Source organism: Amblyomma americanum, chromosome 2 (assembly GCF_052857255.1).
Source record: "Amblyomma americanum isolate KBUSLIRL-KWMA chromosome 2, ASM5285725v1, whole genome shotgun sequence".
Classification (NCBI taxonomy): Eukaryota; Metazoa; Arthropoda; class Arachnida; order Ixodida; family Ixodidae; genus Amblyomma; species Amblyomma americanum.
The window spans coordinates 20503059-20517533 of record NC_135498.1 but is presented as its reverse complement, the minus strand read 5'-3'; positions in this window follow the sequence as shown (position 1 = coordinate 20517533).

Here is a 14475-nt window from a genome sequence, read left to right as displayed (position 1 = left end):
AGAAGCACAATGATCATCTCTATACACTTCAGTCACTCATAGCCTGAGTCACTTTGGGACGTTAAACCTCCACAAACTAAACAATACATTTCAATAAAAATATTGAAATGTTAAGTGTAATTGTACTGGTGAAATGCGTAAGGACAGAGGAAAAGCAGCTGGGAAAGGAGTTGCGAAGTGTACAAATAGAGACGGAAGTATATTAAAGACGGAACAACCTTGCACACAGCAAAAGAGCCGGACTGGCGTCCACCTTGCCTGGTCAAGAGGCTCCCTTGAAAGTATGCAGATGTAGCTAGTTAGCAATTACAGGTGTTCAGGAACGATGCCACCAATGCGAAGGCTTGTTTGTTTTTGTATTACAGGCACCGGTAAAACAATTTACAATAAATGGCTGAGCATGAGCCATTTGGATAAAATCGATTAGCAGTTTCTAAAGTAATGAAAAACGTCCAGGCATTCGACCATATGTGCACAAATTGCGAAGAAAGACGAAATCTAGAAAATAAAAAAGGGAACCACCTTAGGCCCTAAAGGTGCTAACGAGAGGTCTGTTGGAGGTCAAGTAAGCGCGAATATAAAAAATATTGTGCACAGAATAATGCTTGGTGTCTGAATTATGCGACAATGACTGACTGCAATGCAGGTAGTACAATACATTTAAGACATGGATGAATTTGATTATGTGTAAAGCTCTAGAGTGTGCGCCAATAACTAAATGCACTAGCTGCAGCTGGATTGGGCAAAGTCAGTGAATACATAGGTAACTGGTAGCAACAGGACTAAGAAGAGACAGAGACCAGTGCGAAAAAACAAATTTATATTTGATTAAAGTGTGAACAGCACAAGTGTTATGAGGTCCTCAACTGTTGTAGACTCATAAATGATTTGTATTGTTACATAACGCTCTTGTGGATCGAGGCGGCATAATATGCAAGGCAAGAATGGAATATCTGGCATGGCGCACGTATGACGGATAGGGCCGGAGATCCGAGTTCGTACTTAATGAGCGCGTTCCAAGAACCTAAGCCAGCGTGTCTACAAAGACAAGCGGAACGGATTGATGTCATGCGCGTGGTTTAGAGGCGTCCAACGAACACGCTATACAATTCCTGTACTGCCGGCAGTAAAAGTGACGCATGCCACACTACGTTTCACTCACCACTACATTGCTGGTGTCGAGACAGCTCATGGGGGAAACTGTGAGGGCGGCGCTTTCATCTGGAGCCATGTCACTTTGGACGCTGTAGTGGAGGGCTGGGGTTGCGATGACACTTGCCGAGACACTGCACTGAACATGGGCGTTTAAGTATTTACCGTGCATCTAAATACGGGCGCCGCGGTCGGGATCGAACCCGTGAACTTGGGATCAGCAGCTGAACGCCAAAACCACTAAGCCACCCCGGCGGGTTTTTCTCGTGTATGTACGTCACAGTTCTTATTGAAAACGCAGAAAACTTACAACTGAAGTTGCCGGAAGTACAGTATTTTTGCCTGAGGCAACAGCATGCCCAAGGCAAGACGAGAATATCTTCCGCGGTGCATGGATGCCGAACCAAGACCAGAGATCCAAGCTTGCACTTGCTGAGTCGGCTCCATGCATTCCTTGTGAATGAATATCTGCAGAGATAAAAAGAAGCTTCTCCAAAGGCAACCGTGAACATTCGGGGGCGTCCTAGGGTCACGCTGCACACTGGCTGTACTATCGAGAGCAATTTTGGCATATACCACGTTTACATCGAAAGCTGCATCCTTCGGGACCTTACATCGAAACATGGTATCGATACAGCCTTAGAGGGTACAAATTTCATCTGCAGCCATGTTAGTTTTCTCGTTTCAATAAGTCACTGTCCTGCTTATCGAAAACGCAAAAAAACCTTACGCTGCGATGCAGTATAGTAGAAGTTTCCGACTGTACAGCGTTTTTGGTGGGAGGCAGCAGCATGTGCAACGCATGAAGGGAACATCTTGGTTCGGCATCCATGCACCGATCAAGAGCAGAGATCCGAGCTTGCACTTGCTGAGTCGGCTCCGTGCTTTCCGTGTGCATAGCTGCAGAGATAAGAAAAAAGAAGCTTCCAAAGGCAACAGTGAAAATTCGGAGGCGTCCTAGGGTCATGCTGCACACTGGCTGCACTTTCGAGAGCAAATGTGGCGTATACCACTTGAATATGCTGCATCCTTGGCCCCCTTACATCGACACTTGGTGTCGATGACAGCTTAGGGGATGCCGCTTTCACCTGCAGCCATGTTAGTTTTCTCGCTTCAATAAGTCGCTGTCCTGCTTATCGAAAACGCAGAAAACCTTACGCTGCGATGCAGTATAGTAGAAGCTTCCGACAGTACAGCGTTTTTGGCGGGAGGCAGCATCATGTGCAACGCAAGAATGGAACATCTTGGTTCGGCATCCATGCACCGATCAAGAGCAGAGATCCGAGCTTGCACTTGCTGAGTCGGCTCCGTGCTTTCCGTGTGCATAGCTGCAGATATTTAAAAAAGAAAGAAGCTTCCAAAGGCAACAGTGAAAATTCGGAGGCGTCCTAGGGTCATGCTGCACACTGGCTGCACTATCGAGAGCAAATGTGGCGTATACCACTTGAATATGCTGCATCCTTGGCCCCCTTACATCGACACTTGGTGTCGATGACAGCTTAGGGGATGCCGCTTTCACCTGTAGCCATGTTAGTTTTCTCGCTTCAATAAGTGGTGGTCCTGCTTATCGAAAACGCAGAAAACCTTACGCTGCGATGGAGTATAGTAGAAGCTTCCGACAGTACAGCGTTTTTGGCGGGAGGCAGCAGCATGTGCAACGCATGAAGGGAACATCTTGGTTCGGCATCCATGCACCGATCAAGACCAGAGATCCGAGCTTGCACTTGCTGAGTCGGCTGCGTGCTTTCCGTGTGCAAGGGAGACCCCAATATAAGTTGGCACACCTGCAAAGATGAAAAAGAAGCTTCATCAAAGACAACCGTGGATGTCGTGAACATTCGCAGGCGTCCTAGGGTCATAATGGAAAAGCGTTTAGCGCAAAAACGAGGACGTGAGAGGAAGACGGAACGTCCTCGTTTTTTGCGCGAAAGGCTTTGCCATTATGAGCGAACAGTACCAACTAGCCCAAGAATCAGCATTGTTGTCTTAGGGTCATGCTGCACAATGGCTGTACTGTTGACAGCAAATGTGACAAATAAATAAATCTTTCCAGAAATCAAGCAGGATGGTCTCCTTGGCTAAAAGCTTCTCACGCAGCTTCACTCAGGCCTAAATGACCACTACAAGACAGTAGCACTCAAATAGAAGGCACAGCTATAGCACCAATAATCATCAAATAATGAGTTGAAGAACAATTCGAAACGTGAAATAAACATTGGACAGCACAAAAGAAAATAACTGGATGAAATATCTAGTAATTACATCTTAAAAGAGTAAACACACGCGAAAACAATGCTTATTAGAGCTGCTAAAAAAACATCGTTAACATTGAGCATTATGAACAAAATTAAATTCTATTATTAACAATCAACACATAGCAGACAACATAATGCAGCCTATAGTTCCAAAAATAGAAACCTGAGCTCTCTACTGTGCAATCCTGCTATGTGTATAAATTTTTCAAGCAATACTAGAAGATTGTGAGCTAAAGATTGGCGTTTATAGAATATACGGAAATGAGGAAATTCCCATAAATCCAGATTTGGATATATTAGTGGTTAGGCGCTGTCAACCAGAAAATGAGGCTATGGGGTTAGTAACTGCACGAGAGGAAAAAATACAATATGTTCAGCAAACGGAATTCATAAATGTCTTTTACAGGAACAATTTACAAGACCTAAAATCATTTATTGTAGTGGCCATAAGTTCAAAATTTCCAATATGGCGAATTATTCGTTTCTGAATCGTGAGAAGTCTTTAAATTTCCTTCTGTGGTTGTACACCAAACTAAGGTATTGCATTAAGATAAATGGAAGCTAAACAATGCTTGATAGATATGAAGTTTTGACTTCCGGGGAAGAATGCATACCACGTTAACTTCGAAAGCTACATACTTCGCCCCCTTACATCAGCACTTGGTGTCGCTACAGCCTTAGGGGGATACCACTTTCATTTGCAGTCATGTTAGTTTTCTCGATTAAATAAGTCGCCGTCATCCTTATCGAAAACGTATATAGGAAAACTTACGGTGGGATTCAGTGAAGTATAGTCGAAGCGTCACCAGCAGAGTTTTTGGCAGGACACAGCAGCATGTGCAAGGCAAGGAAATATCTTCCGCGCTGCATGGATGCCGAACCAAGACCAGAGATCCGAGCTTGCGCTTGCTGAATCGGCTCCGTACACGCTTTCCGCGCGCAACGGATACCCTGAGTGGGCATATCTGCAAAGAAAAAAAACGTGACAGAAAAGCAAGCATAGCGCACAGCAAGCATACTCACCGTGGCAACAAAGGGAGCGCGACTGATGCCTCGAGCCGCGGAGCTGAAACAAGTATATGGAAAGCGAACTACCTTGGCTGCAGCGGAAACACGATGTGCCACAGACCGCAGGCAGCGTCCGTTCTTCAGAGTTGCTGGACGAGGCTGGCGAGAATTTCCGAGCGCCGCGTACGGCCACAAACCACATGCCGCTAAAGGGCGCATAGTGGCTGGGTCGCAACGCCGTTCGGAACGAGTTTTTGTCCAGTGACGCAAACGGCAGTGGGCTCGCATATCTAAATCCTCTACAGCTGACCTGTATGACGAGAGCTAAGCCTAAAGCTATGCGCACCCCGAGTCCTAGCTCACCGCGCTTCCGTCACAGACAAAAAACCCGGTGGCGACGGAACATGAAACCTTTCGAATGCTGCATGTTGCTTGTCATTAGCCAATATGCTTGCGGAAACAGCGCAAGTGAAGCCTAAGTTTTCTCTAACAGCACAGAGAAGGTTCCACGGACACATGTCGCCCTCGCCGCGAGGCTTTGCCTCGCACTCACCTTCGATGCCGGCGGCCTGGCTCGGAGGTATATTCCTCGGCAGTCGTCTCCGTCATGAGTGTAGGCATATCCGTGGGACGGCGAAGACGACAACCCACTGGCAACGGGCACGAAGTCACGTCCAGAAGCACTGCCGCTAGTACGGCGAAATTCAGTTCCCGTAGCTTGAGTTCAACTCCACCAACCAAGAGCAGCGGGGTCTGACTGGACTGGCGACTTGGCTGTTGGGGAGGAGTGGTGCGGGGGGAGGACTGAGGCAAGCTAAGCCGCGTGCAAAAGCGGCCCAGCTTGCACAGGGTCGACGATGCTTGCTAAGGTAGTCCAGCGGTAATCCAGTGAGAGGGATGCAGCAAACGGCACAAATACCACGGCCAACCATATGCGGCGGTGACCACGGAGCTCAAGCACGAGGAAGTGAGTTGTTCGGTCCCCGCAGTCACGAAGCTCCTTTGTAAGGAAACAAATCTGGCCGCCCCCAACGGCCCGCCACGATAGAACAGCCTGAGAAGACAAACGTAGCCGCAGGAGACGCCGGAAACTGCGCAATCCAGGAGCAGACTGTCCGCACTCAAAGCAGTCCAGAGTGTAGCGACCCGTTGCTGCTCTTGGTAGGGCCACGGCGACCGCGGCTTCAGCAGCTCCGATAGGAGGCAAAAGCTTGAAGCAACGTAGTGGGAACAAATCCGAGTGACAGAAAAGTCCATGAGCAGGCGGGCAATGATTCATGCAGGTGATGTCAGTGAGGTTAAACCTCTGCAGGCAAGAAATTGCGAGCCGCCAGCCGCCCAGACAACAGTGCGACCGGCGGTACTGTAGCGGGAGCTATCGTCGGAAAGCAGGCGTACGCACGTGCTCACTTCGCGGAGGCTCAGACTAGAACGACCGTCTTCCGAGGCGTACGGTTTGCGGAGCGCACGAACAACGCAGCCACTCGCTCTGAAGGCTGTGTTACGTCTCGCCTACAGCGCGCGGTATAGCCGGCGCGGATGCACCGGATGCCGCGGCTTCGTTCATCGCTGCCGCAACGCCTCCCGCCAAGCGCGTCCAGGCAGGTTTCAGTGCCACGTGTCGTCGTGCGTGCGTGTTTGTGTGTGTGCATGTTTTGCCCACGCTTGTCAAAGCGCGGCAGCCGGGGAGAGGAGCTCTCCAACTGGGAGGCGAGGAGGTCTGACCGGCGCCGGCCTGGCGGACGCGCCCGTCACGCCTGAACATGTTCAAGCGTCGCCGTATCGGATGACTCTTCCCAAGCCGTTCCCTCTTGCCCTCGACTCCGTGGGTATAAAGGGGGCTGCCCCGGACGCCAGGGAGAGCCTTCGATTCCTTCCTTCGAGTAACGTGGTCGCCCTGACCGGCTGCTCTTTTGAGATGCCAGAATAAATAAGTTGTTCTGTTGCCAGTCGACTCATCCTTTGCCGGGACCTTCGGATGTTTCCAGCTTTGCCCCAGGCCGCCAGGCCAACGCTACCCTTGGGGCTTGCAACCCAAATGCAACAACTGGTTGCCAGCGGTGAGATCCCGACAACGGAGGCCAGCAGCGAAGATATGCGGTCAACTGTATGCTGAGCAGCACAACGACCATCCGGGAGCAGTGCAACGAGCCCTGTGTGATGACTGGTTGCCTGCAGCGGAACGACTGCGCTGAATTCGTGGCTGCGAGGTTTGGTGAGTGCGGGACTTTCTTCTTCTGAGTTTTGCCAGGCTTTTGTTAGTGTCAGAAACAGAGCTGGTAATTGTGGTTGTCGTTGCTGCCGGGTTAGTTTGCGGCAAGACAATAGTAGGCAGTAGAGAAAGCAGCATTCGGAGCAGCCATGGATTTGAAGTCGTTGCGCAAACCGAAATTGCTGGAGCTTGCAAGAGAGTTGGGTCTTGATGTCTCAGACAAACTCAGAAAACCAGAACTGCTAAGGGCGATTCTTGAGTTGGAGGCTGAGGATGACGAGCTGTCGGAATGCCTTGAGACCATTGAGGAGAGGGAACAAAAAGAGAAAGAGGAGCGCGAACGTAAAGAACAAAAAGAGAAAGACGAGCGCGAACGTAAAGAACAAAAAGAGAAAGACGAGCGCGAACGTAAAGAACAAAAAGAGAAAGAGGAGCGAGAACGTAAAGAACAAAAAGAGAAAGAGAAAGAAGAGCGCGACCGTCAACACGCTTTGGAAATGAAGCGTCTCGAGGTAGAGATGGAACGCGCTCGTAATGGAAGTCAGGCACACGGTGCAGGAGAACGGGTATCGTTCAAAATGACTGACCTGATGCGGCCGTTTAAGCTTGGAGAGGACATTGGTTTGTTCCTGGTTAACTTTGAGCGAACGTGCGAGAAGCAGGGGTTCTCTCGGGAAACGTGGCCACAGCGCTTGCTCACTTTGTTACCCGGCGAGGCGGCCGACGTAGTCGCTCGCTTGAAGAGAGAGGAGGCAGAGGATTTCGACCAAGTGAAATCAAGTCTGCTAAAAAAGTACAGGCTGTCAGCGGAGGCGTTCCGTCGGAAGTTTCGGGAAAATGAAAAAGGCAGAAATGAGTCATATACAGAGTTTGCCTACAGGCTTATGTCAAACATGCAGGAGTGGCTCAAAGAAGAGAAAGCGTTTGGTGACCACGAGAAAATTCTGCAGTGTTTCGGGCTGGAACAGTTTTATAGTCGGTTACCTGAGAACGTGCGGTACTGGGTCTTGGATAGGCCAGACGTTAGTACAGTGGCTAAAGCCGCCGAGCTAGCCGAGGAGTTTGTGACGCGTCGGGCTCGCGGAGCTAAGGACGGTCAAAAGGGTGAATTTGGCTCCAAGTCTGAGAGGCCGAAGTTCACACCCATGAGAGCAAGGGGGGACACACGTAGTGCGGATGCGAGTGAAAGCAGTCCGACCGAACGTAAGGAGACGGCGGCAGCCGAAGCCGAACGCAGAAAGCGGTTCGAGGCGAGGCAAGCGCGCGTGTGTTATACGTGCCAGAAGCCGGGTCACTTTTCGGCGCAGTGTCCAGAAACAAAAACAAAAGTCGTTTTTTTGTCATTATGCAGCACTGACGAGAACATGAAGCTTCTCGAGCCTTACATGCGAGACTTCCTCGTGAACGGGAAAGAGTGCCGAGTGCTTCGTGATTCCGCAGCTACAATGGATGTAGTTCACCCCTCTTACGTAGAACCCGATATGTTCACGGGCGAGTGCGCATGGATCAAGCAAGCCGTGGAAGCTCACAGCGTGTGTCTGCCCGTAGCAAAAGTGCTCATTGAAGGACCTTTCGGAGCAATTGAGACGGAGGCAGCAGTGTCATCTATGCTGCCCCCCCCAGTACCCGTACCTATTTTCGAACCGGTCCGATCACCTCCTGCGCGAGAAGGGTCTTTTGTTTGGTGAGGCTAGCGTTCAGGCCTTAACCAGATCGAGAGTTCGGGAGCTCGCTGCAAAGGCGGTAGTTGCGGGGCCGACGTTGTCGAGCAATGAGAAAGGGTCGGAGGCGCAGCAAGCTGATATTCAGAGCACGTCCGAACTGAATAAAATTGAGCCTGTAGCGCTGAAGGCACCAGGTACTGGAGAGGAAATGCCCGACACGGGAAAATTAGAAGAGCTATCTACAGATTTGCTCATCGCGCCTACGTCCGATGGACTTAATAGGTTGCTAAAAGTCAGCCGGTCGGCTTTGATAGCAGAGCAAAAAAAGGATGGCAGCCTAGAAAACATGCGCTGCAATGTCAAAGAAGGTATCGCCAAGAAAAATGTTCATTTTGTGGAAAGAGGTGGGGTCCTGTACCGGAAGTATCTAGACCGCAGAGGAGTCGAGTTCGATCAGCTGATCGTGCCTCAGTGCTACCGTCAGGATCTGTTGCGCTTGTCGCATGGCGGTTCGTGGTCCGGACACCTAGGAGTTAAGAAGACTAAGGACCGTCTCTTGCAAGAGTACTATTGGCCAGGGTGTTTTCGTGACGTAGAAACCTTTGTGAGGACATGTGACACCTGTCAGCGGGTTGGCAAACCAGGGGACAAATCGAGGGCGCCGTTGAAGTTGGTACCTATCATTACGGAGCCTTTTAGACGGCTCGTTATTGATACAGTGGGACCTCTGCCGGTAACAGCCACGGGGTACAGACACATTTTGACTGTGATCTGCCCAGCGACAAAGTTCCCTGAAGCAGTGCCGCTTAAAGATCTCAGCTCAGTTGAGATAGTCAATGCACTACTGTCCATATTTGCGCGAGTTGGTTTTCCTGCGGAAATCCAGTCAGATCAGGGCACAGTGTTTACCAGCGCTTTGACGACAGCCTTTCTCGAAAGGTGTGGGGTAAAGCTGTTACACAGCTCAGTGTACCACCCACAGTCGAATTCCGTTGAGAAGCTCCACTCCGTCATGAAGCGCGTGTTGAGAGCATTGTGTTTTGAGCAACAAAGTGATTGGGAGCTGTGTCTGCCTGGGGTGATGTTTGCATTAAGGACCGCGCCGCATGCGGCTACGGGGTTTTCGCCAGCTGAGCTGGTGTACGGTCGCTCGCTGCGGTCTCCGCTTCGCATGCTTCGAGACTCGTGGGAAGGCAGGGGCGACGACCCAGTCGTGGTCGAGTACGTGCTTAGTCTCCTCGAACGCTTAAGAAGGGCACGGGAGTTGTCAGGTGAAGCAATGGCAAAGGCCCAGCAGAGGGCCAAGGTTTATTATGATCGGACAGCCAGGGCCCGTCGTTTTGAGGTGGGCGATGAGGTGATGATATTGCGCACATCGCTAAAAAACAAACTCGACGTGCAGTGGGAGGGCCCAGCACGGATTGTTCAAAAACTGTCGGATGTTAACTACGTGGTGAGTCTGCCAGGAAAACGGAAAGCACAACAAGTTTACCACTGTAATCTGCTCAAACCCTATAGACAACGGGAAGCAGTGGTGTGTATGATGGTAAACGTTCCCGAAGAGCTTCCGGTCGAGCTTCCGGGACTAGGCTCAGTGACGAACAGGGAAGACACTGATCAGGTCCTTAGTGACTTAATCATTAAAGCACCGCTGTCAGCTGAGCAGAGAACCGAACTACACCAACTCTTACAAGAGTTTCAAGGTCAGTTCTCTGAGAGGCCTGGTAGGACTTCTGTCCTTACTCATGATATAGAACTTACCTCGCCAGAGCCAGTACGATCCAAGGCGTACCGGGTGTCACCCCGCCAGCGCGATATTATGGAGGCTGAGGTAAAGAAAATGCTACAGCTCGGTGTTATTGAGGCGGGTGAGAGTGATTATACCTCCCCTTTGATTTTAGTTGAGGTACCGGGCAAGGAACCTCGTCCTTGCGTCGACTACCGCAGGCTTAATTCTATCACTAAGGATCAAATTTATCCGATCCCTAACATCGAGGAGCGCCTTGAGAAAGTTAGTAGCGCTCAGTTTATTTCCACCCTAGATCTTGTCAGGGGTTATTGGCAGGTTCCACTTACAGAGGAGGCTAGTAGGTATGCGGCGTTCATTTCACCAATGGGAACATTCCGTCCTAAAGTTTTGAGTTTTGGTTTGAAGAACGCGCCATACTGCTTTTCAAGCCTCATGGACAAAGTGTTGCGGGGACAGGAAGAATTTGCTTTACCGTATTTAGACGACGTAGCGATATTCTCCGCATCCTGGTCTGAGCATATGGCACACTTGCGGGCAGTGCTAACCCGCCTGCGCGAAGCGGGCTTGACAGTCAAGGCTCCCAAGTGCCAATTAACACAGGCCGAGGTTGTCTACCTCGGTCACGTGATTGGACAGGGTCGTCGCCGCCCCTCTGAAATAAAGGTGGCCGCTGTGCGAGACTTCCCGCAACCGCGCACGAAGACCGATATTCGGTCGTTCTTGGGTGTCGCCGGCTACTATCAGAGGTACATCCCCAGGTACTCCGATATCGCGGCTCCCCTGACGGATGCTCTAAGAAAAACAGAGCCCCAAACAGTCGTCTGGAGCGAGACAAAGGAGAGAGCTTTTAGCGCCCTAAAGAGCGCCCTAACAAGCCAGCCTGTGCTACGATCGCCAGACTATACCAAAGGGTTCGTTGTTCAGTGCGATGCTAGTGAGCGAGGCATGGGCGTTGTACTGTGCCAAAGGGACAATGGAGAAGTGGAACACCCCGTCCTGTATGCTAGTCGTAAGCTGACCTGTCGTGAGCAGGCGTACAGCGCCACCGAGAAAGAGTGTGCGTGTCTCGTGTGGGCCGTTCAGAAATTGTCATGCTACCTAGCCGGCTCGAGGTTTATCATTGAGACGGATCACTGCCCTCTCCAATGGCTGCAGAACATCTCTCCCAAAAATGGCCGCCTCCTGCGCTGGAGCCTCGCTTTGCAACAATATTCCTTTGAGGTGCGTTACAAAAAGGGGAGTCTCAACGGTAACGCCGATGGCTTAAGTCGAAGCCCCTAACGTAGGAATCCGCCTCAAAGTTGTTGGTTACTGATGTTTTCTTCCTGAGGCAGGATTTTTAACATATTGCTTTTGTTTAGTGTTTCAAAGTGATTATGTGCTTTCTAGTGCAATTTTCCAATTTGTGGACGCGTTCTGAGTGCTGCTTGACTACTGTAAGGAACTAGGCAGTAGTATAAAAGGGGAAAGAGCCTGGCAGAGCTTAGTGAGGGTTGTCTCGTGCTTGCTGACTGAGCGGTTGCGTTTCGGCGTAGTTCTAACGCTTGCTGGGAACGAGCACAAAAATGGCAACTCTCCCGAAGTGACTTTGCAGTGCCCTGTGTGATCCTGAACCTGAGAACGAGGCCTTCTCTGTGCGCTGCGCTCAAGCAACGTCGAGGGACGACCGGTTTCGTTTACGAGCATCATCGAGCGACATCCCTCTGGACAGCGGATGCAGTCCCCTGACCATCGGGATCTCCTTCTCCCGGCGGGGCGGTCTGTTACGTCTCGCCTACAGCGCGCGGTATAGCCGGCGCGGATGCACCGGATGCCGCGGCTTCGTTCATCGCTGCCGCAACGCCTCCCGCCAAGCGCGTCCAGGCAGGTTTCAGTGCCACGTGTCGTCGTGCGTGCGTGTTTGTGTGTGTGCATGTTTTGCCCACGCTTGTCAAAGCGCGGCAGCCGGGGAGAGGAGCTCTCCAACTGGGAGGCGAGGAGGTCTGACCGGCGCCGGCCTGGCGGACGCGCCCGTCACGCCTGAACATGTTCAAGCGTCGCCGTATCGGATGACTCTTCCCAAGCCGTTCCCTCTTGCCCTCGACTCCGTGGGTATAAAGGGGGCTGCCCCGGACGCCAGGGAGAGCCTTCGATTCCTTCCTTCGAGTAACGTGGTCGCCCTGACCGGCTGCTCTTTTGAGATGCCAGAATAAATAAGTTGTTCTGTTGCCAGTCGACTCATCCTTTGCCGGGACCTTCGGATGTTTCCAGCTTTGCCCCAGGCCGCCAGGCCAACGCTACCCTTGGGGCTTGCAACCCAAATGCAACAGCTGACTGGGGTCTGACTGGAATCGTCACCTATGTAGTCACTTCCGGCCGCTTGCGCATGCGCGTTATTGTCGCCGACAAGAATTTTTTTAAGGCTTTCTTCTGTGTCCGTCTTATCAGCGATAGTAATTTCCCTTGGCTGCTGACGCTGGGTGACAGAACACTTCACCGCTGCGTCACTGCTTCCATGGGTAGGCGGCCGTCGTGGTGGTTTCTGCGGCCGGACTGTTTTGCTACTTTTTCGTTGTCTGCCTCTCGCCCGTCTAGATGAAATGGTATCAAGATCTTGATATAGACACGCAGGTTTCGCCATGCATGCGTGCGCTTGTGCTTGGGCGACGTTTTTCGTTCCTCTTATTTCCCGTGCTTACAACAAGCGAGCTTTTGAAAGCGTGGGATTTTCGCGTCCCTTCATGTTATTTCGAAAACTTTATGGGTTAAAGTAAAACGTGTCGGAGCTACTTGGTGCAATACTTCAGACATGGTAGTTTCGCGAAACACACACCTAAAACAGGGTACGGGACGAGGGCAAACTGACAACAATTAGAACCGCCGGGGTGGCACAGTGGTTATGACGCTCGGCTACTGACTCGAAAGATGCGGGTTCGATCCCGACCGTGGCGGTCGAGTTTCGATGGAGGCGAGATTTTAGAAGTACGTTTATTGTGCAATGTCAGTGCACGTTAAAACCCCAGGTGGTCGAAATTTCCAAAGCCCTTCAATACAGCGTCTCGCATAGCCTGAATCGCTTTGGGACGTCAACACCCCCTGAACCGTAAACTGACAACTGATTTTGTCCGACGAACACATACATTTGAGGGAAAAGAACACACTTCGAGCATGCGCAGCGAAACGGTACAGCATGTGACAAACTAGCACACCGAGGCCGGAACTTACATCATCTTATAGAGGAAGGCTACCTCACTATTGTCCAATACAACCGAAGAATCCCGGATACAGGCGTGCCCTCTTTTCTTTATGAAATAGGCTTCCATCACTTCACGTGCTATTGAACTGCGTCTGTTTCCCAGAATTCTTATCTCTTTCAACCGTAGCCGACAGTCATTGCAGGACAAGCAATGCTTGCCCAGGTTAGAGCTCTCCCCCTTTGTTAACAAAAAGCCATGTTCCGTCCACTATCGTTCACGCAGCGCCCAGTCTGTCCTACGTAAGTACGTTTTGCCCACAAGTCACTTGTTTTTGTAGACGACTCCTACGGCGAAATCGCAAAGGGCCTATCGCGCTTCTTGTTCATAGCCACTTTTCTTGGTTTGGGTTTTTGAGGAAAGGAAATGGCGCAGTATCTGTTTCATATATCGTTGGACACCTGAACCGCGTCGTAAGCGAAAGGATAAAGGAGGAAATGCAAGAAGAAAGGAAGAGAGAGGTGCTGTAGTGGAGGTTCTTTGTTCCTTGTTTCGTGATGTGGGTGCAGAGCTTTGCCAGTTTGGACGGTGCTGTAAACACGATTGGCACATTGTGCTTTCCCGCCACCTTCTTCTGGTTGTGTGATACCTTGTGCACATACGGTGTGACTACAGGTCTTCCTTTGCTTTCAGCCCTTTGCCGCGCTTTCCCCTTCATCTTTTGCAGTAGCGTCTCAGCCACAGCCGCCAAGATCACACAGGGGAAACCGGCAGAGAATAGCCTGCCTACCTGATCATTAAAAACTTTCCTGCATTATGTGAGGACACGATTTCCTGAGGGCAGACTTCGAGCACGGAGCAGCAATCCGCCCCTTTAAAAATTTTCGAGTGCTCCAAGAGTTTGTGAGTAACAAGAAGCACGCTAGGCACATTGCGGAATGCCCCGTCGAAATTGTCTGTGAAATACCACTGACTTGCGGGAAAATGCATGCGTAGGCCAGACTGGACGCTTCGTCAATGATAGTGCACGGGAACATGCCTTATCGTTAACAACGGGGGAAGGCATTAATTTGAGGCAGCATTGCTTGTCATGCAATGACTGTCCGCCACGATTGAATGAGATTAGAGTTCTGGGCAAGAGTCGCTATTGAATCGCACGTAAAGTTATGGAAGCCTATATTATATACAAAAGAGGGCATGACTGCATCAATGACTCTTCGATTCTACTGCGTGTACAATAGCAAGGTACCCTTCCTCGATA